General features: G+C 38.9%; 1 protein-coding gene across 1 annotated transcript in view; it reads left to right on the top strand.

The window, feature by feature from the left end:
• CPNE4 (copine 4) overlaps nt 1-22,224 on the top strand; it is a 244,692-nt gene that overhangs the window by 153,671 nt on the left and 68,797 nt on the right. The gene's annotated exons all lie outside the window — the stretch shown is intronic.

Here is a 22,224-nt window from a genome sequence, read left to right as displayed (position 1 = left end):
TGGGTTAAATCAAGGCAGAATCGAAATGTTCATATCTTCTAATCAGGTTTAAGGTTAATACTAAATTAAAAAATGTTAAATGAAGAGCAGCGTCCCCAGTGTCTGTTCAGCCCCTTGGACCAGATGAAAGGACATTGGACCCAAAATTACGTCTTTTTTTTTTCTTACCGAATTGTCTAGTAAAATTTTTCCCTTGTCCTCTAAACTTTTCCTCTTTCATCATTATAGCTGTACAACCCTGCAGAAGTGGTATTGTCATTTTTCACTCATTACATACTGCAGGATGTGCTGTGCAGATAGAAAAAATAAAATGCCTGGTGTCTACATGTTACAACGCATGCCACAAATGGGTGGAAAAGGTAAAAAGGAGTCTTATGAATGCTTGGATTTATACTGGTCATGCTGATTGTGATTTATAACTTCACAAAATCAGCAGCGTTGGTATGGAACAACAGTGGTACTGACACGGTGTTTGTATGTATACATTTGTATGGTATTGGGGATGCACGAGGAAGACACAGTTATGAATGGTTATCTTTATATATTGTTTGTGTCCCTTGTGGCACTGTTGGGCAAACAAGATGAGTCCAAGGGCAAAAGAAGTACCAAAAGGGTGAGGAAGTTTGAGAAAACAATGAGAGATGTAGCAAGGAAAAGTGAAGGATGAAGTAGATGGAGCACAGGATACTTAGGAGGCCAGACCAAAGTATTTGTGACAGGTGCATCTGAGATGTTTGAAGGAAGCTCAGCACCTCAGGTGGTACAGGGAAGCAGCTGTGAAAGATCTTTCCATCTATCCCTTAGTTGGTAAATGGTCAAACCAGTTGTGTTTGGCATGTCCAATGGGATTGAAACAGAGTTGTAGCAGATGAAATAAGAATGAGGTGTAGGGAAAGAACAGCCTCCATTTTAAACTGCAGGCAAAATTAACAGCATTGGCTAAAGAGGATTTCTAATGCAAATGAAGAAATGTAGAGGAGTTATTTATTGTAGCATGTGTAGGATGACAGTAATGTGAAGTGTCAGGATAATGACTTTGTTATCTTGGGAGGTTGCAATTTTATAAATTTCCTGGGTAGATTAAAATTTCTATAAATTAGTTGCCTGAAACACAGAAGACAAGCAAATTACTCTGTGTTGTATAAGCAATATAGATCTCCAGGAGAGGAAAAGAAAAAAAAAAGAGCAGCTACCCTCCGGAGGTAGTAACATGACTGTCTCAAAGGACAGCCAAGGACAAGGAGCACTGCCGTGGCTGGGGCCTCCATTGGCGTCTCTGGCTCCTGGGCTGCTACTTCATGACAAAAGGGAAGCACTGGAAAAAGCACAGAAGGTGCTTGTTTGGGCAATGAGCTCACATCACAGCTCAGGCAGAGCTGGGAGCTGAGTTTTTGCTTTTGCATGGAGTGAGCTATGAAAGGCTTGGAAAGGGAGGGTGAGCAGTTCTTTCACATACTAGAGAAGGGTAAGCCATCTGTGGGACATACAGACAGAGGTGACATGGTTAAACCAGGTGGGAGGACTGTAGCTGCTGCAGCATTCTGCGCAGGTGAAAGGAAGCAGAACTGAAGGGGGTAATGCTAGAGAACATGAGAACATGGTCTACTCAAAATGTGAGATGCTGAGAGGCTGAAGAAGAGAGGTAATGTGACAGATTATCTGTGTTATGCAGCCTCTCTGAGGGTGCACCTTATGCAACCAGATGCAGAAGGTTGCACCTTGCCTCCTCCTTAGCAGAGGGTCCCAGGTCACCTAGTCCAGCTTGTATCTGACAGTCACTTAGAGCAATGAGTTGTGCCTGCCGTTATAGGATCTGCTTCTTGAGGTAGCTTAGATTGAAATGGGTAACATCCCATAGTGTGTGACTATATAGGTTTGAGACAAGAGAGGGATCAGGTTTCTGCCACTCAAATGAAAAGCAGAATTAGCACAGCACTGCCTTCACCACATTGTGTATATGTGGCCTTTAAATCACTTAGATGAGAAAACCTAGGAAGAGATGCAAACAAAATGTGATGCCAGAATGTCAGAGCAAGTGGCAAATCTGTAAGGATAGGGAAATGTGGTTCTGAAGGGAGAAACATGCTTTAATCTCTTTGAAATTGAGGTGAGAAGGTATGAGAAAGGCTGAGATTTCAGCTTGGGCAGGAGAAGATGGGTCTGGGAATAAAGGGGGTCTTTGAGCTATGAGCAGAGAGACAGTAGTCGAATTTGTTTGCAGATGATACTGCCAAAAGAGAGGCTGAAGAGGGAAAAGTGAAGAGGAACAATAGTCCTTTAGGACTGCCTGTAGAGGAGATGAGAGGAAAGTCAGTGAAGGAATGGGTGAAGAAGAGAACCAGGGCAAGATGGATCTTGTGAACCTATTGACAATTTTCAAAATAGTCTTGATCCTGTGGGAATTTTTTTTCTTTTTTTGGAGAATACATGTTTTTGTTTGTGTATGCAAGTGTTTGCAGGCCCTGATTTAGATATCTGAGTATTTGCCTGAGGCTGCGGTTCAGACATTTGCAGAAAAGCTAAAAGTAGTAAGATTTGCACCAGATCATTCATGAGTGCAGAAATATTTTAAAAATAATTGTGGTTGTAAAATAAGAAAAAAGCTTGAAGCTTTAAAATTCAGGCCCTTTATACCTTTCGGTGGGTGTAAGATAAGGCTGCTATGGTAGAGCAGCCCCCAAAATCACTTGTGTTTGACAGATAGCATATAGTACTTGTCAAATGACTATTCTGTCTGCTTTCTACACGGACTATAACTTAGGAATTTGATGGCAGCAAGGACAGAAGAGTGGAAAGTATAAGAATTAGGGCGGTGAAGTGTCTATGACGGGTTTAGCACCGTATGAATGTTTATACTTTGATTTACATTGACTAAACATTCCAGTCTTCACCCTACCATATTTTGGAACATTTGACTTCAGTTGCTTTGTTTCACTTCATAAAGTATATAGCAATATGTTACTGCTAAGTGTTGGAAGAATTCCCTGTGCCATATTTAACGTGGGGAGATTTAGTGTATTCCAGCTGCCTTGCTGAGCATCAGCTTCTCACCAGGATTGCTTGATCACTGTGCACAGTAATTGCATAAGGCTGGGTAGTTTTGTACCTGTACCTGCTGTTTATTTTTTACATACTCTGGAAGGCATAATCTAAGTTAAGGCTTTAAGAGGCACCAGAAATACTTGGAGGGAAATGTCAGCTTGTGGAAATTCTGCAAATGGAGGGAGACTTCTTAACAACAGCAGACACATTGCAACCGTCACTACCTTTGGCTTGCCTCTGTAGGCTATTTGGAGCTCTGAAGTTTTGGCCTTTCATCTCTGCCACTGAAATCATATGGGTACAGAGCTTAGTGGTCTGATTTGTATTATGAAGAATGGGGAAAATACACTAAAACAACTCAGTTTAACTTACAGAAGTTTGTTCTTTGTAAGTCTTGCACCCAAAGCAGCCTTTACATTGTCTGGGCATTTGAAACTTTCTTGTTTAAAATGTCTGTTTAGAAAGATAAGATAAGCAAGGTCACTAAAATCAAAGCAGCCAATAATTAGGGTCTCCCTCAAAAGTCTTTTGCTAGCATCCTTTACAAAGTCTGTTAATTTGAATTCCTTGTGGGCTTTTAAAAAAAAATCTAATTTTGCTTTATTTAGCTGTGGTGCAGAAAGCAGTTATTTTTTTATTCCTCTCAGGATGCCTTGTAAAACTTTATTGCAATTATTGCTGCTCTAGGTTTTATTATGAAAAAGATATATTAGGTTTATGAACCTACTGAGCTTTTCTTCCCAGACATTGAAACCACCTGAGAAGTCTGGTCACACTTCAGTGCTGGTCATAACTTCTTTTAATGCTAACGGTACAGACAATTGGTGTATGCATTGAAGTGAACAAAATACCTCTTTGATCCAAAAGTAGTGCATTGCTTTTCTAATATGTAAAGAGATCAGTTCACAACGGTAATTACTGACAAATCTGAGTGAGGGATATAATCCTGCTGCGAGCAGTTTTTATCCTAGTCTGCTGTGCTGAAGGTCCTGTAAATTGTGGAACTTTGGCATTCAAATTTGGTTTCAGCATGTGAGGTATGTTGCCGTCAAAGGTTTATCTGAAATACAGGCTTGCATTGTGAGTATCTTCTGGTAGGGATCATCTGCTATCCATCCATTCTAATAGTTGCAGCGTTCTTCTTTTTCTAGAGGAGTACTGGTAACGTACACTGAAAAATAATCTAGTTTTGTTTGGTATTAGATATTGTAATACTCGGGAAATAAACACCTATCAAGGTGCTGTAGAGGAACAGGCCAAACACTGTACATGACATAGAGTAAGAATACCTTCTGCTGAGATTATACAGAGAAACCTCACTGAAAGAAATTCTGTTCATAAGGAAAAGTAGGAAAAGAGGCAAAAAAACCTGGAAGAAAAACATTGCTGCAGGTGAAGTAATAAGCTGCAAGGAGAGGGGGAAGCATGTGTCATATCTATATAGAAAGTCCTTTCCATCTTCCACTCACATAGGGGAAATTTTCAAAAGAATAACGTCCATTAGATATTTTTCTACCTTTCAAAAATCTGTATGTTGCAATGGTACCGTTGCTGTCAGTTCATTTATTGTTTCATCCCTGCCTAACCCAGATTACAGATGATGATCCCGATCCTGATGACGTTTATGTATGTACAGTTACGCGTGGGACCCACAGCTGTGGTTACTAGGTCTATTACATACATCAGGCCATAAGGCCTCTGTGTGTATGAATGGCTGGCTCTTTGCAGCATGAAGCCCCGAGACATTACTGTTGCTTACCTTTGGGTAACCATGAGAAGGTTGCCTCTTCCTGTGCACTTCTAACGAGGTTAAAACCTGGTTCTGCCATTCTTCCCCATTCTGTCTTATGTCCAGTTGACTTCCTTGGCTCTGCCCATCCAATCTGTTGGAGCAGCTGTGTCTTAGCACACGAATTATATGTTTGGTTTTCTGCTGAGGGGTCTATCTGCATATGCTTGTAGGCCCCAGTATATCTACGATGCTCTAGTGCTCATGAGATGCATTCAGGAGTTTAAAGGTCATGTGATTTTCAATTAATTTCTGTACTAAGACCTTTATACATTGGCCTTTCCAATGTGAATTTTCATACACCATGAATTTTCTACATTTTTGTGGTAGGTCATTGTTAACAAGGCCTTCTTGAGAGATCTGCACTTCGCTTAAATTAATAATCTATGCAGTGCCTCTTCTGCCTTGTTGGTACTGTTATATAATGTGATCCTTGCTTATAAATGAATAGAAGAAGCTCCACAGCCTACAAGAAAGATTTTTATGTTATGCTGGATGGAAATAGGCAATCACTTTATTTTAATTTTATTAATTAAAAAAAATATTATTATTAATTTAATAATCTCTTCCCCAGGTCTGTTATGGCTTTTTGGGGAGTGGAAGGTTGGGTCTTCCTCAAATAGTTGTAACCATGTTTCCTTCTGATTTCTTCGAAGTGTTGAATCTTTCGTGCAAAATGATAGATCATTAGGGGAAAAAAGTTTCTTAAAGGTCTGTAAGTGTATTGGCTGCTCCATTCTGAGTTAAGGCAAAGCAAATAGCAGTAGTTATTTTGATATTCTCTGAATTATTACTGCAGTGTTCTCTAGATCAAGAAGCTTTCGGTGACCTTTAATACTTGACTACAGCTCTGCTTATACAGGTATGTTATAAACTGTAATCCTTCAATAAGTTCTCAGATCTCTGAAAGCTGGTGGTGAAAGTAACTGAGCAGAACCTGCGAAGAAGGCCAAGTAAAGCTTGAGACAAGCAATAACTAATACATTCAGACAAATCCATTAGTGCTTTTATTCTTTCACAGTTTAGCTGGCATAGAGTGTTTGAAGAACTAATGTGGAAAGATACGGTTTATGGTCAACAGCAATAATTTGTGCAGGATTTAAAAAAGCATGTGACACAAAGGGCAATTCAAGCAGTGTCAAATGATGATTCGAAAAGCATGAGCTGAAGGATTTCACACTGTTCCATAAGAGAAGACTCATTTGTTGTTGCTATTTTCTTTGGGCTTTTAATTCCATGTATAAAGAGACTGACACCAAGAACGAATTACAACATAGGCTAGACTTGCTGTTTATTTACTTGATTGGGTGATTTCAGTCATACCTGATTAACTATGCAGTTCTACATTTTCTCCTTCAATTTACTCACAAAGTTAATGCCAGTGGAGCCAATCATTCCCTTCTTGCTTACCCTGATGTTGCTGAAGAGGTATTTGCATATGGAGCCCTTCTTGTGGAAAGTCTTCAACAACAAGAAAGGGGGACTCAACCTTTACATGTCTTTAACATGAATCAAAAGATGCCTTCAAATGACTTTTTCAGTAAGTCATTTCTTTTTCATGAGGTCAGGGTATTTTCCTGGAATCTTTAGAATAATTGGTTGGCCTTACTGTTGGAGGGTGCAGATCTTTCTTTATAATCTGAGTAGGATTTATTTATTAGTCATTTTAAGGATGTTATCGTGTTGTGAATTTCCAGATAAGTTCTTGTAAAACTGACTATGCAGCTGATAATTTTAGATAATTAAAAGTTCCTTCTTGGTGGTCAAAAGAAAAACAAAAAAATTGGTCTTAAATATTGGGATGTGGTGTATATTTAATAAGCTAATAGAAATATTTGTATAAGTGCATACTGCTTAACCAGAGTAGGAGTTTTAAAACAGTCTTATGAGAAGATGATACCTTATTCTGAGGATTATTATAAAATTAAAGTAAATGGCACACTGTAAAAGCCAATTTCTGAGACCTCCTTGCATAAATGCCATTAGACCTACTTTTCCAGTAAATGATTCATTAGAATACTACAATTCTTAAATATTTCTCTTGCTTTCTCCCTCATATTCCCCTTGTTCTCTCTACGTGCCTGTGGTTGCAGGCACTACACTGATTATTAGAAATTCAAGTGGCCTACTTCACAAGGTCTACAGTGATTGTGGGGAATTTGCTGCAACTACTCACCCTGTTTTGTCAGTTTGGGTTAATCTATAATTTAGCAACTGGTTTATAATATGAGTGCTTCCTGAATTCATTAATCACAGCACTGTGTTTAGAACCCTGATTTATCTAGGCATGTCAAGGACTGATCTATCAATCTTCATAAACTGTGTGCAGGTGGGGTGCAAGATTTAAGATCATCCTTAAAACAAAACTGATTAACTCCTGGTGTGTGTGATCTCAGCTCAGAGATTCCTTTCTTTCTTTCCCCTTTCCTTGGCTGTATTCTTGATAAAGCAGTTGAAGATGCCGGAGAAGAAAATACCAGATTGCAATGAAGATTCAGGAGAGAGAAATAGACTCAAGAAATGAGCTTGATCGCATTTTTGTTAGAGTCAAGGAAACTCATTATGATGACTTTAATAGGCACTAGTTTGTTCTCCATTATTGTAACTGCTGGATACATAGCAAATTAATTGTCAGATTAATTAATCTAGATTTGGGTTAATTGATGTTTGTGAAGTGCTTTGAAGATGAAAGAGCTATCTAAATGACAAGTGTTGTCACAACAATTAGGGGTGCAAGTGGATTGCGCAAGGGAGAGATCATCTGATATACAGTGGTTAAAAAGAAAAGAGCTGATACTCACATCTCCAAGGGTTTGGGCTGCTGATAAAGATGGTGGTAGAAGGCTGAAGAGCTGGTACATATGAATAAAATGGGCAGGGTAGCGAGGGACAGGAGTCTTCCTCCCATCCTTTGGGTGACTCTAACAGACCAAATTTCAGAGTTCACCCTGTAAAAGGAGATTTTTACTTCGCGTTTACCAGAGCCACCGGTTCCATGAGCCCTGGGGCAGAAATTAAGAAACTTCCCCCCGACATTGCAAGGAGCATTCATTGTGTGAAACAAGGGCAAAGAGAGGACAACAAACAAGCAAAAATGTTGTGTGTGAATTTGTTTGTCTAGATTAGGGGATCCGAGGAGTGTTTTCTCTGTTTCTCTTTTGCAAATAAGAGAGGAATGCCTCCAAATAATTTGTACATTGCATTTATTGTGAGCTTTCTTCCAATTGCTTACTACCTCTGTGGTTCCGTCCCAAGAAGATAAATACAGCCTTCTGCAGCTTTGCTATGCAAGTCAGCAGTATGAGAAATGTTTTGAAGGGCTCTCTCTTGCCTCTCTTGAGCTGTCTTTGAGTTTTAATCCCCTGAAATTAAACAGAGGCTCCTATAAGGGCTGCTGACTATAATCCAAATCAGAGGTGTCTGGTTCCTTCACAGGGCAATAGCTGATCAAGTACTAAATCCCGTCCGTGGGACCATTTAAAATGAGACAAAGCAAAGCCCTGGTAATGAGGATCCGTTCCACACTGGAGGGTGGGGCATAGGGGATGCTGATGAATTAAATGACCTCTGTGTTCTTCCTGATTTTCAGATCACTGTGTTGATAATGCACTGAACACCCTGTGGACTCCAGTATTAGCTGCAGAGCTGCTTACTGTAGAAGTTTAGAAGCCAGTGCTACCATTTTGAATTAAAAGAATAAAATGAAGCTCTGCTTTCACTAAAGTAGATCAGGATTAAGGCTTAGCTGTAACCTTGCAAAGCAGCTGAATGCTGTAGTGAGAGAATTTTAAAGTGTTGCATATCTTAAAGAAAATCCATCAGTCTCATACCTTTGTGTCTACAGGACATTTTGCTATGTGACTTACAGTATCTCATGATATTAAAAATGAGAGAAAATGAAAGTGTAACCAGTTTTTCATATTCTTTTTTCATTTCTTTCAGTTGAGACTGGAAAGAATAGTGAAGGCAATTTACGGACAATCTCATTTCAGACTTTCATAAAGTAGCAGCGCCTCACATGGACTGACATATACCCTACTTACAAAGACCCTTCGTTTCTTTTCAGATATCTTTTTTACTGTGTAAATTGAAAATTACACACTCATGGAAATTCTTCTCTTGTTGTTAAATCTTAGAATAAATGTATTCTTTGCTATGAACGATATATTTTTGCTACTTAAATAGAACGCTTGCCTTAAAATTCTACTCATAAATCGTATCTTTATAGTCTATACGTTAACATACTGCCACGCAAAAATGGCTACACATTGCAGATAATAAAATATGTGTATTTTAAATGGTAGTATTCTCAGGGAACATGGCAGAATCAAATTTAAGGCAAAATAATGTATTTGTTTAAAAAAAATTACAGTAAGTATCTTCAGGTACCTAATTATAAATTAATGTTTGTGATATTCTAGGCAGTGTTAGGGCAGAAATAGCTATTAAGTGTGTCTAAACTTTAATATTTTAGAAGACATCTCAGTATATAGGGGTCACTTGAAAAGTGTGAACTTTATTTCACACTGGAAATATGTATTTAGCCCTTCCGTATGCAGTGATCTCACCTACCACACATTCTGTTAAAATAATTTAGATCTCCATTTTCCATTTGCCAAAAAGATGTTTCCTCCCAGCTAGATGACATACACATTTTGTAATGTGTACATACTTGTGTATAATGTATATGCACCTTACATAATGAACGGAGCTGTGTTTTGTAATAAAAATGTTTCATCTGCCTTACCAAATCTAAATTAAGCAAGTTTATCATGTATGTTGGATCTCCAAATGATTTTGAAAATGCTCGGTAGCTGTCCTGTAGGACTCCCCAGAAAAAGCATTTAGCTGATCACAGCCTTCCTTGTGGTAATACTAGAAGAAACCAAGGCTCTTGGGATCAGAGACTTCAGTCTGTTTGTGGATAGTGTTGTTCTGTTTGTGTTACAGCTGCTAAAACATGCCAGGGAGGTTTTACCATAGGGTTGGCCATCACTAGCTCTGAGCTTTGAGTGGGATTCGGTGTTGGGATAAAACTTGTTTGCAACACCTTCATCCCAGTCCCCCTCAGTCAATGAGAAATCAAGACTTGCTTGTTCACTAGGGACAGTGGAGTTCTTTTAATGGTCTGCTCACCAAGAGCAATGCTGGCAGTGTATTTTCAGGAAGCCCAGGAGGAAAGTGTTGTCTCGTCCCCCTCTGCTCTGAGCTGCCAGTACGGCAGCCCCAGCTGTTTTGCTCTTCAGGGCTCCTCACTGACCCCAGCCAGCTACGATGCAGCACTCCTTTCCCCCTTTCGTGTGACTGTTTCCACCGTACTATTCGTAGAAGTCTTGCTCAACAGAATTGTTTAAAGTGGCTGCTAGCTTAGTGTATCCAGTTCATTGCTGCCACTGAACACCTCGAAGGATGTGCAAGCTGTTTTGGGGATAAGACTTCTCTGTGAGCGTGGAGCTGATCCGTGTCCTGAGCACGACAGCCATTGTGTCTGCTTTGCCTGAGATTAACAAACAGGTAGTGTTTCCTATCACAAACATGCTAATCCTTCCCCTTCTGAAAAGTGCATGGATTGTCCATACATCCTTAAGTGAAAGAGAAGGCGAGTAATGTTAGAAATAATTTCTCAATATTACCAGTATTAGAGACTGTTGAGTTTTCTAGTCTGCTTTCAGAAGAGATCATAAAAAAGGCTAGGGCTGACCTGCCCCCTACACTGTAAATTGCCTTGGTCTGAACTTACAACATATGAACAGCAACAACATCAGCAGCTGATCTCTTAGACAACTCTTTAGACATTAATTGCCTAAGGTTTGTTCAGATCTACTGATCACCTGCTACATTGTTGACCATCGCATTACTAGCCTAGAGTTCCTATGGAATCTCCTAATTTATTTCTGAGAAATTCCAGGATTTACTGATAGCAGTTTCTTTTCTAGGCTAGGAAATCTCCTCATGGGATGCCAGCAAGTTCTGTTTAGTCTCACACACTTTTCCGCACTTTTGCCAATACTTAACAAGTGTTCAGCAACAGAGAATGAGTATTGGGCAGACAAGGACTTTGCGATACCTCTTAAACAGACAACAACAGCAGGACAGGTTCTGTTATTCATACCCATCTCTTGAATTAATAACACAGCATTTTACAGAAGAGCATCTCGGAGATCTGAAGAATAGTATCATTTGCAGTTTTAATGTAAATGAAGTGTATATGGGACCTTGAATCACATCAGACCTCCTAATTAACTGCAGGAGACCACTGTATTGGGTCCCCAAAGAGGATAAATGCTGGGTCCATTCATACAGTTGTGCAGAATGCAGTTAAATGTCTATTAAGTAACATAGTTTCTCTTGACAGCTTTTCCTGGAATAAAAGAAAAGAAACAAAGGATGGGAAGAAATGGAGTAAGTTATCAGAAAGGTTTCTGGTTATCTCTGCTGGGACCAGATATTGTTTAAATGACCTGGAGAAAGGGAAAAACAGGTTAACAAAATTTGTAGGTGACCAAATAATCTGGGATTGGTTTGACTTCAAAATGTCACAAAAGGCTCTTAATGCTAATGATTGGCACTAAGATACAAAGAAAGTCAACAAAAATTATCATAGGAAGGCCTCCTTCTGTGAAGAGACTAAATTCAGACTGGAAATAAAGATAATCTTGGAGAGGTAGCTCTGAAGTCATGAATGACTTGGGGGAAATGACAAGGGAATGGTTTGATTTTTGATTATTTGTCCTCAGGGTACAAATCACCATGACCAAATCACCATGACGAGGCACAATGCTTAAAACAAAAGGAAGTTCTATTTCCATACAACACAGTTCAGTGATGGGATATGTTGTCAAAGGATGTTGGGAGGCCAAATGTGTCTGGTTTGCTGCGTATAAACACATAGATAGGCTAGTCCTAGGCCAGGCTAGTCCTTTGCTATTCTGTGGAGCTGCAGTTGAGCATAGGGAATTCTGTGTATGCCTTCAAATACTCACCCTGACTCTGGTTACACATGCACAGCCGTCTGCTGTGTTTCTTTCTGGTATCTATTAGCTTATACATTTTTCAGAAAAATAGTACTCTTCAACAGAATCCCTGTTTGATATCAGCTATTTCTGTTTTTTAATGAATTCATTTCTAGTTGCAAGCAAAACATCTGAAAATCTGATGACTAGATGTCTGGAAAGGCAGGCTTATTTTTACAGGCTAATTGAAAAGTAGGCTACTCACATTAGGCAGTCACAATTCTTCTCTTAGACAGACAACAGTGTTTCAGACTCCTGCTCTTCAAAATAGTGAAAAAAATACTTTGTTAGAGTTGTGCCAAAAATGAGTCTTCGACTCATAACCAGGCTAAAATGTGGGAGTAAAAACTTTGCCTATTGTCAGATTTCAAGGGTATTTTCTTCATAATACTACAAGCAACCATTCATGAATAAAAGGGAACCTGGGGGAAAAAAAATATTGTGGGAGACTGATGGTAAATGTTATTAATAAATCAGTTATGTTGATCCAAGCAGTGCTGAAAGTTACAACTTAAATGTTTCGTGACACTGTCACTAAGAAAGAAAGGTAGCAGGACACAACCAGATTATCTGACAGAGCTCCTGTGGGGAAGGTGTCCCCTTCCTCCCTAGGTACCCCCTCCCCAACCAGTCTGAGCTGTCTGGGAAGAGAGGATCCGGCCACGGGGGACTTCACCTTGTAGTTGTCTTGGGCATGGTAAGAAAACCTATATGCCTTCCCACTTTCTTTCGAGTATGGGATCCCTCTGCTACAGTTCAGCCCTTCTTGAATCCCTTTTCCCTCTCCTGGGAGTCCTGGATGACCCCAGCTCTGACACTTGGCAAGGGCTGGCTGAGCTGGGGGAAGCAGAAGCATGGCCTGGCTCTAGCCATTCCCTGTGCCAGTCTGGGTACGAGGAGTTCATGCAGATTAAAGTCTACGATCCCTGGGGAGGGCAGAGGTAAAGCAGAGTGGGTGGGCCAGAGCCTGGGCAGCAGAAGGTGCCACGTGTGGTTAAAATTGAGGTTGTGCTGGTATCAGCCCCCAGTGATACTATGGACATTTGCAACTGTGAGTCTGCTGCAATGTTATTTTATGTCCTGTCCCTGAAACCTTGTCTTGTGCTATACTGAAGCTGTGTTAAGAACATGAGATAATGGCATTCCTCATCAGAATGCAGTGTGTGCTTCTCCAAGCAGACTTATGAATATGTAAAACTTGCACAAAATAATTAAAAATCACTAACTCATACTTTTAATCATCTCATGCACATTTTAAAATTTAGAATTGTGATTTTAGTAGCCTAAATTTGTTTGTTCACAGCACTTGAGCCCTTAATCTCCTTAAGAGCTTTAAATCCTCAACACTACATAGCTTTAAGGTGACCTGCAAAAGTAAAATACAGGATCCTGGTAATGTAATGTTCATTGAATGCTCTCCTAGGCTGACTTGCTCCCATTTTCCTGGCTGTTCAGAGCATTAAGCATGTACTTGTAAAGTTGTTGACATTTGAGTTCTTTCCTTCGATCTTTAATGATACAGAAATAAGGGCCTGATCTGTCTTATATATAGCTTCTTGTGCTGATTTCTTTGGCTGTTGATTTCCTGCCTTCCTACAGAAAGCAACACATCATTCTGATCCCCACTATGTAACTGTCATTGCTGTGTGCACAGGGACAGACTTGCCACTGAGTTTAAGATCAAGATCAGTTATAGGATAGATATTCAGAGGAGCTTAGGAGGTAAAGGTGAAGTTTGGGGAAGAGGAATAAGCCAAAGAAAGATACTCCTTTGTTAGTCTTGTATAGGTGAGCATTCCTTTATAGGCAAATAGCTGAGGTTTTCTGTAAAACCAAGTGTTTTCTCTACAGGATATTACTGTTAAGCACTCTTTCATCTTAAAAGGCATGCGGAGGTTTGCCTGTGGTTAATTTTTTTTTTTTTTTTTAATAATTGTCTTTCAAGGAGTACAGCATTAGCAGAGGCCAGTACTGGAATCAGTTCTGCTTGTGATATTTTGGATGTAGGATATGTGTCCCCCAATTGCAGCTGCAGATGCAGTGATCCTTCACAACCTCAAACACTACAGATTCCAGTGAATTCTGCAAAACATAGACATATTTTTAGTACTGAAAGCTTCCCTTATTTGTTTGCCAGGGCTGAGAAAATGAAAAGATGCTCATTTTGTAAGCACTATTCTCTGTTAATAGTTGCCAAGAAAGACATCCTTCCTTCACCTTCTATACTTTATCTGTCCATCAATTTATGCTGCTCACAGGATATCTATTGCCACAATATCTCAGCATGGTACAAGTTTTACTTGTTGGAAACATCCAGAATTATTGATCATTTTTCAAAAATATTGTCCTGTATCTTTTAGGAAAGTTTGCACAAAATCCAGTGATGCCAGGATCCTTTTGTGACTCTTAGATGTGTGCTTCCATATGATGTTCTAGAGAGAGAGAAATGTCTATGCAAGTCTGCAATAGAGTCCTACAATAGCAATCCCACAAGAGCACTTAGCGAATAGCCTATTTATGCCAACACAATGCTGTGCTGAAGGAGAACCTCAGGATAGCAGTGTGTTTGCTCCCTTTTTCACCCATCCCCTCTGCTCGTACCATCTTTATGCATAACATAGGTCTCCCAAAACCAGCATAAATACAAAGAGCCAAACAAAGTTTGTCAGGATTTTCATCCCAACTTTTTTCACCAAAACCTCCTGTTTGGTTCAGCTGAAACCATTTGAATCTATGACAGTGTTGCCAGACTGTTCATCAAAAGAAGTCCTCCCAAAACAAATGTGTTTATTTTTTGCTACTCAAGACAGCATTTCAGAGATAAATTTTCTTCTCTTACTTTAAATTTTAAAACTCAGAATTGAAAGCCTGTGACTTTTTCTGTTTTCTTCTTTTTTTTTTTTTTTTTTAATTGGTTTGGCTCAAACAGGGCAAGTTTGTGTAATACGTTTTGCAACCTCCAGTAAAAATAGCGTTTCACATAGTTCTGTTCCTGTACAAGGAGACTGGATAGCGGCAAGCTCAGGGCAACGTTCCTGGGGGACAGGCAGCACACAGTCAGCATCTTTGTTGTTCAGGTGCTTGATTCAAGCCCCCTCACGGTTTGTAGAAAAGTCTATTTCAGAGGACTACTTTTCATATAGACAAGATCTGCACTTCCCAGCTGTCATGTATGAAAAGGGACCACTGATTAGTCATTTTAATTTTCTACCTGGTATATTTTGTAAATGAAGTATGTTGAGAATAGTCTGGGAATCTTAAAATACCTTGTAAATTTGGAATAGCACTTCAGAAGTTACACTGCCATTGGCTTTGTGATAAAATACTGTTTTCATCTAAAGGAGACAGTGTTATTAAAATGAATGGTATAACACTGCAAGGAGCAACTGCAGGTTCCGTTTGCTGTCATTTCTTACAATGGAGAAACATAACCATATTTGAGCATGAATACTTTTATTCAATGAAAATGAACAGACTGGTATTTTGAAATTAATTGTGCTTGGAGTTTATAAAAACAGCTTAATACATGACTTCTTTTATACTTCAGTTTGATTTCTTAAAGGCTGAAGAAGCTGCCTAAAGCTTCTCCTCCTTGAAAATTAATTTTTCACGTGGCATTGCCATGCTAGTAATAATTCCTTAGTGCCTTTTCCTGTTCCAGACCTCAGTGATTTTATCTATAAAAAAGAGGTAGTAGTAGCTGGAAAAAGAGCCTATCCGCTTATTTTCTTTCCTTCCTCTCTGCCTCAATTAAAAAAAAATTGCTCTGAAATAAAATGGTCACTAGCTTTCTACTTTCTTTCTAGCTTATGGCCTATCTCCAGTGCATTACAATTGAAAAGTTGTTCTTGTTGACCCATGCTATACTTAAGCATCTTAGAGAGGAGCATTTGTTTCAGAACTCGGGAGTGTTTCTGATTAAATCTTGTTGGTTTTGGTTTTTTAACAGAAGATGTGCAAAGTCCTGTTACTCTGAACACAACAGTCAAGCAGCAGGCAGTTTCTTTGCTCATACTTCAAGTTCTTTTCTGCTGAGCCAAAATGATTTTCCTGCTTTGTTTTTGGCTTTCCAGTGCTTTTTAGCCCAGCTTCTCCTCTGCTATCCCTACTTGTCTCACAGACAGACAGAAATGTTTACCAGAGACATTTCAGTGAGACTCCTTTTTTTCAAGGGTTTTTTTCTGAGAGGTGATGTGAATCTCCTTTTCATTTGGAGTCTCCATTGATTCTTAGTGATTTCCAAAAAGGGGCTTAGTTGTTTCATACATTTCTCAGTTGTTGAGAATGGCTATTACATCTCAGTTAATGAGAGACAGGTGGATCCCAATCTGTCAAGAAGTATTTTATTTTAATATCTGTATTTGACCTTGTTCTTACATTACCTTGAATTTTGTATCAGACCTACTTTAAAGCAAATACAGGTCTGAGCATCACTTCTTTGTTGGTTTTTTTTTCTCTCCACTGATAACTGAAGGAGGACAATCACATATACAAAAAGGATAATATCTTGTAATATTCAGGAATGCTACCTTAAATTTTTTCTAGCTGTTTCTGTTTCAGTTCTGACATCATGGTTAGCCAACATAATATCAGCACTTCTAAAGCGTATTTTTTTCTACAGATTTTATTAATGTTACATTTACTTCCAAAGCCCCCTCAGAAGTCCTTAAATATTTTATTATATCCACTATATTAATAGCATAAATAAAGCATATCAGTGAAGTGACTTAAACCGTAGAAAGGCTTTCTGAGCTGGGATGAGATTGCAGGTGTTCTTCAGGCCTGGGTCTGTACTGTGTCATTGGATAACAGACCTCCCTAAATTTCAGGAGTCATACCCTGGAAAATATGAGAGTAATTAGATGGCCTTCTGCTAATATTTTAGCTCTAGATATCCATAGATTATTACAATATTATAGAATAATTCAGCCTGGAAGGGACCTTAACCTTTTGAATTCAGATGAACTTGTTAACAGTATTTCTCTTAGATGAATATTTAGAACTAGAGAATAAATATGAAAGATGTTTTTATCTCCAAGCCCTGTCCCTAAACTGGAAGTAAACTGAAACCATGTGACCTAAGTCTGATTCAAGTGCTTTTAACTGAAATACACTAGAGATTTTTGGCTAGGATTTTAAAAAAGTACCAATTATTTTTGTGCACCTAACCTGAGGCAGTCTAGGAAGATTTGACTTTTCAAAGGGGTACATTCTTAGCACTTTCTGAAAAATCTCTTCAAGGGTCTTAAGTGGGAGGAATCGAAATCACATGTCTCTGATTAAAAATTTTGTTTTGTGAACTTATTTCTGTATCTTGTCTTTATTATTTTGTCTGCATATACATCTAGGCCCGCTCTGTACTAAACTGTCTGTTAAATTGGCTGACTTGCTAAATTTTACAAAACAGAGGCAGGGATCCTTGCTCCTGGTAAGGGCCAGTTAATTGTTGTGTTTGATGAATTCCTATGGTATTTTTCAGTACTTCTGAAAGACAGGATCTTCTAACAGAGTGAGAGCACATCACCAGAAGACACTTCTGCTAACTGCATTTGATTTTGTAACTTCAGCTAGCATGCTGTGGTAATAAATAGCCATTTTTATGTAAGTGAATGAAAGATTAGAGTCATAACCACTGAAAGGAGCTATTCATTTTCTTTCCTGCTTTCTTGTGCATTCATTAAATACATTGCTTTATTTCACAGTTTCAATGTGTGGAACTAATGTATCTTTCCTTAACACATTTACTTAATAGATTTAATATTCAGTATTTATTCAGAGCATTTCCTTCAATGATTTTGAAACACTTTACAATGAATTATTTTATATACTTGTGACGTAAAGCTGGTTAATAACAATACAGCCACCCTGGAGAGAACTAGAGAAAGTAAAGCCTAGACCCTGCCATTACCTCAGATAATACTGCCAAGCACTATTGTTCAAAATAATGAATCAGATCTCAACAAGTTACACAACTGAAATCAAAGCATAACATTTTTATATACTATTGCTTACCTTCTGTTCAGGTTTTCAAACTTTTTTATATGCACAGAGACTCACTTTTTTTAATATGCGAGTTGAGATATAGTCACAGGACTCCAGGAGATCAAGCTTATAAATGTTACTATGCCTGGGACAAGTCGCAACACACTGCTGGTTTAATGCAGGGACATCATCACAGAGGCAGCATAGCCAAGAAATTCTGCACCTTAAGCCCATCTTTTTCCTAGTGCCAGTGGATGGGAAGAGTGATAATGTGTACGTAAATAATTTGATTGAGATCGCATCAGTGTTAGAACCAGGGTGCACTGCCACTTGTTCATGACACTCAGCAGTGCTGTAAGATGGCTGCTGAGCATCAATAGATGTTTTCCATAGATGACTGTTCACCAGAAGAGGTTGATTTAACTGCATCTGAAAATTCATGGAAATGCACCTATCTTGACAAAAATTTTCCTTGAGAAATGTTTTAAGCAGGATGGGAAATTCTGGTTAGAATGACAGAGAGAAAGAAACAGAGGGAGCGATTAGCACTGCAAGAGCCCACGGCCCAGAACAGCTGGCTGAAATGTGGAAAAGCCATTTGAATACAAGTCATTCGCATATTGGCTAATTGCAAGCTGATTTTACCAGTCTTTTCTATTGAAGCAGATCCACATTGTATAATTGAACTGGGGGGAGTGAACAAGAGAAAGGCTGATGCTATCATCCGATATTTAAATGCTCTCCTTTGATGTGGGAAACTCAGGTTTAAAACCTTGCCTTAATAAATATTCAAAGATTTATGCAAAGCGAAGCAGCTGCAACAGAGAAGAGTAAGAGAGGCACCAAGCAGAAGCCTAGAATAGCTCCTGTCTCAGTGGATAAAGCCTGTCACTGAAAAGCAGGGAAAACGGTGGAGCGGGAAGTCAAAGCAAAAAGTCCCCTACTCACAGGGCAGAAACACTACTTTCTGTTCCCTCCCTCAGTCCCGAAGAGAAATGTGAACAGTCTTGGGTTTGTCCTGATACAGAGGGAGGGAGGCTTCAGAAATCCTGAAAGTCCTCCAGGGAGAGGAAAACGTTTTCTCCCATGCTGTCATTAGAAAAAGGTTTCTTATTTGCAAATGCTATCGAGGACAGGTGTATCGGGTAGGATCTTAGACATAGGCAGAATAGCCAGGCTGTTGACTAAGGAAAGAAATTAGAATATAGCATGAGGAGCCAACAATGCTTAATAAAAATGATTCCCTTTAAAAGGAGCAACAGCTTCTTCTTGGAGACCTCTTCAGTAGCATATCTGAAAAAAGTACTTAGCCATCTTGATTATTGTTGCCTCCTTTTAATAGACGAGTTAAAAAAAATGCACGGAAGTTAACTCCTGGCCCCAAATTATTCTAGGAGTTCCAGACACTGCATCTTGTGCTTAGGTACCTACAGGTCATTTCAGAATATGAAGCATCTTGTACACACATTTTCCAACTGAATGCAGCAGTAAGATGGTGAGAATTTAATTATGTGTAACAAGTTGACATCTTCCTGCAAATTTCATAGCTTATTTCAGCTCATACTTGCATAGTGCAATACTGAAATGAAATTATGACTTCAAAATGAGCAATCCACTTCCAGTTCGAGATTCGTTTTCAGTGATTTGAATCTCTATTAAGGACCGTGCCAGCTCTTTATACACTACCTGAATTAAGCCTAACACTGCTCTGTGGGCCATCAGAAAGCAAAGTGAATGACAAATATTGAAGAAATTTCTATCCTATATGATGGTAGCTTGTCTGGAATAGGGATTTCTCTGAGCCTTGAGTACTCTCACGCCCATTCATATAAAAGGTTATTTAGTTTATATAGCTCTGGGATAATTGATCAAACTGGTAGGTGGGGGCTAGCTTATAGGGAGATCGACAGCTATTACTGACTTACAAAACTCCTCCCGATGATACTGCAGAAACCTGAAAGCCAGTGAAGGTAATTGCTGACGTGCTGGTGCACACCTAGTGGAAGTGAATGCTTTTGTGTGCTGTACACCTTGCATGCTGGTCTCCTTGCTAGCAAGAGGTACCTCTTTTGAGTGCTCCACAGAAGTCTCCTGGGAACCAGTGTTTCTGTACACAGCAGAGTCATCACAAATTGGAAATACCTGTGTATGCACGTGAAGGGTGGAGAAAAGTCTGTGCTGACCGCAGAGCTTCCGCAGTTAGCGTGCTGCGTTGGGTGATTTAGATTTAGACACAGGTCTAATGTATTTTCCACGTACACCATAGCACAAAATAAGGTAAGTGGTGTTAGAGTTCCCTCTTTTTCCAAGTAGCTCTGCAGAGCCAACATCCTGTTCCTGCCAACTTGTTATCTGTACATAGGATAGGCTCAGCCTTTGGGAGGATGGTAGCTGTGTACCAGATGGGTTCCTGGTACACTGTTTGCTCCTTTTGTAAAACATTAATATAATATTTCTACAATTTCATCAGCATTTTGTAAGCCATGTTGTCACTTTAGTAACATTCCTGAAAATGTCACAGCTTGATTTTTTCATCATTATATCTGCTCTTCATTTCATCACAATGCCTAGCAGAATTAACTGCACTGTGGCATCTGCTTTACTCCTGACCACCTGTTTTAAAGATAGAGATCTCACCTATTATGCTTGCAGATTTTTTTTTTCTCAGGTGTTCCTTCTGAGGTTCCCATCCAAAGGTGATTGAAGGTCAATGGGACATTCTCAGCTGGTGTAAATGATACAGCTCCATTTACTTCAGCTAATGTTGACAGTTTGCATCAGATGATACCTCCTAGTCTTTGCCTCAGAGAGAACTGTTTTTCCTATATATGACTAGTATTAGATTGCATACTTTATATTCATAGAGTACTTCACTAAGTAGGTTAGACTCCTCTGTGCTGCCTACTTGTCTCAGGAATAATGTTGTTTCATTTCATAATGACATAATGGTGCCACCTGCAGTCCTAGGCCTTATACAAGTGGTTTCAGATAATGTGGTTCACAATAATAAAAGCATTGAACACAGTAATGGGAAGGTTAACCGTAATCAGTCATTTGTGGAAGTCACTGCATTTTAAGAAGAGCTGCTTTATTTCTGTTACTGTAATAAGAGCTTAAATTTCTCACTATTTTCCTTGAAAATGAAGTCAGTGAAACCAAAGTCTTTGCACTGGTGATTTGTCAGAGGCATCCAATAAAGCTCGGTAACATTATTCTCTGTAGCTCTTTATGATACCAAGTGTGCTGGAACCTGCTAAAACACTTCATTGCAAATGTCAGTCCCTGTGCACCCATCACAAATAAGGAAAGCTTGTACCCTGTAAACTGTGTTTGAACCTGAGAGATATTTTTCTTTTTATTAGCAGAGTAAAATCAGAATGACTAACTGATTAATGTTGTTCTTTTGTGTTTTTCTCATCTGTCCAGTGGGGTTTTCTCTTCTGTTTTCTTTTCATATGGAAACCTGTCTCCTAGTGCCAAAGGATGCCCAACTACCGAGCATTCTGCTATGAATTCTTTATTAGTATTACTTTTAATATGTGGATTTTGACATGTTTTTCAGTGCTTTTTCTTCCATCTCCTTTTCACAGTTATTAAAGATAGAGTACATTTGTGCTATACATAAATGTATGAACATCTCTAAAAAGTGGCAACCAGTACAGAGCCAATGTGCAAACATACCACATGGTTTGGGAAACTGGGAGAAGGAACATGATGAAATAGAGAAGATATTAAAAAATCCTGTTAGTTCCAGTTGCAGCTGTTTAATAGGATGAACTTGGTATTTATGACTTGGATTTTTTTTCAATTACTCTTCTTTGTGGGTAGTCTTACTGACCAGTTAGAACATCTGCTGACCAGTTAGAATAATCACTTTATTCTGCCTGAATATTCTTCTCTGTGTGGGGTCTCTTTTTTACTGAAATGTGATTGTTGTTTAATGGCTAGCCTATTGATACAGGCACATGTTTTACTTAAGTGTTCTTACTTCCTTTAATCATAGTGAGATAAATCACCCACATTAGGAGGAAATAGGGGTTATAATTACATTGAATTAAATGTTTGATTCTCCTTCTTCTTCCATAGGTAATTATTTTAATGATAGCTTCGTAATTCACCTAGCAGAGTAATGAAAGAATGTCCACACCTACATCATTTTCCTGAACGCAAAGGAAATTGCACATTAATCTGACAAAATGTTGACATTAGGGAATGAATTATCAGCTCAGTTTTAACCAGGCCTCTTTTTATTCACCTCCAGTTATTTGTGGCATAATTTTGGTCATTTATGCAATCTAAGTACCTGATTGCATATTCAGAGAAGGTACTTAGATATCTGAGCACTGTTACTTCCTATCATTTATTTGGAGTACAAACATAGAGCTCAGCTATTGAAAG

Source organism: Mycteria americana, chromosome 2 (genome assembly GCF_035582795.1).
Source record: "Mycteria americana isolate JAX WOST 10 ecotype Jacksonville Zoo and Gardens chromosome 2, USCA_MyAme_1.0, whole genome shotgun sequence".
Classification (NCBI taxonomy): Eukaryota; Metazoa; Chordata; class Aves; order Ciconiiformes; family Ciconiidae; genus Mycteria; species Mycteria americana.
Note: the sequence above shows the minus strand (reverse complement) of the source record. Positions and strands in the feature narration are given on the sequence as shown.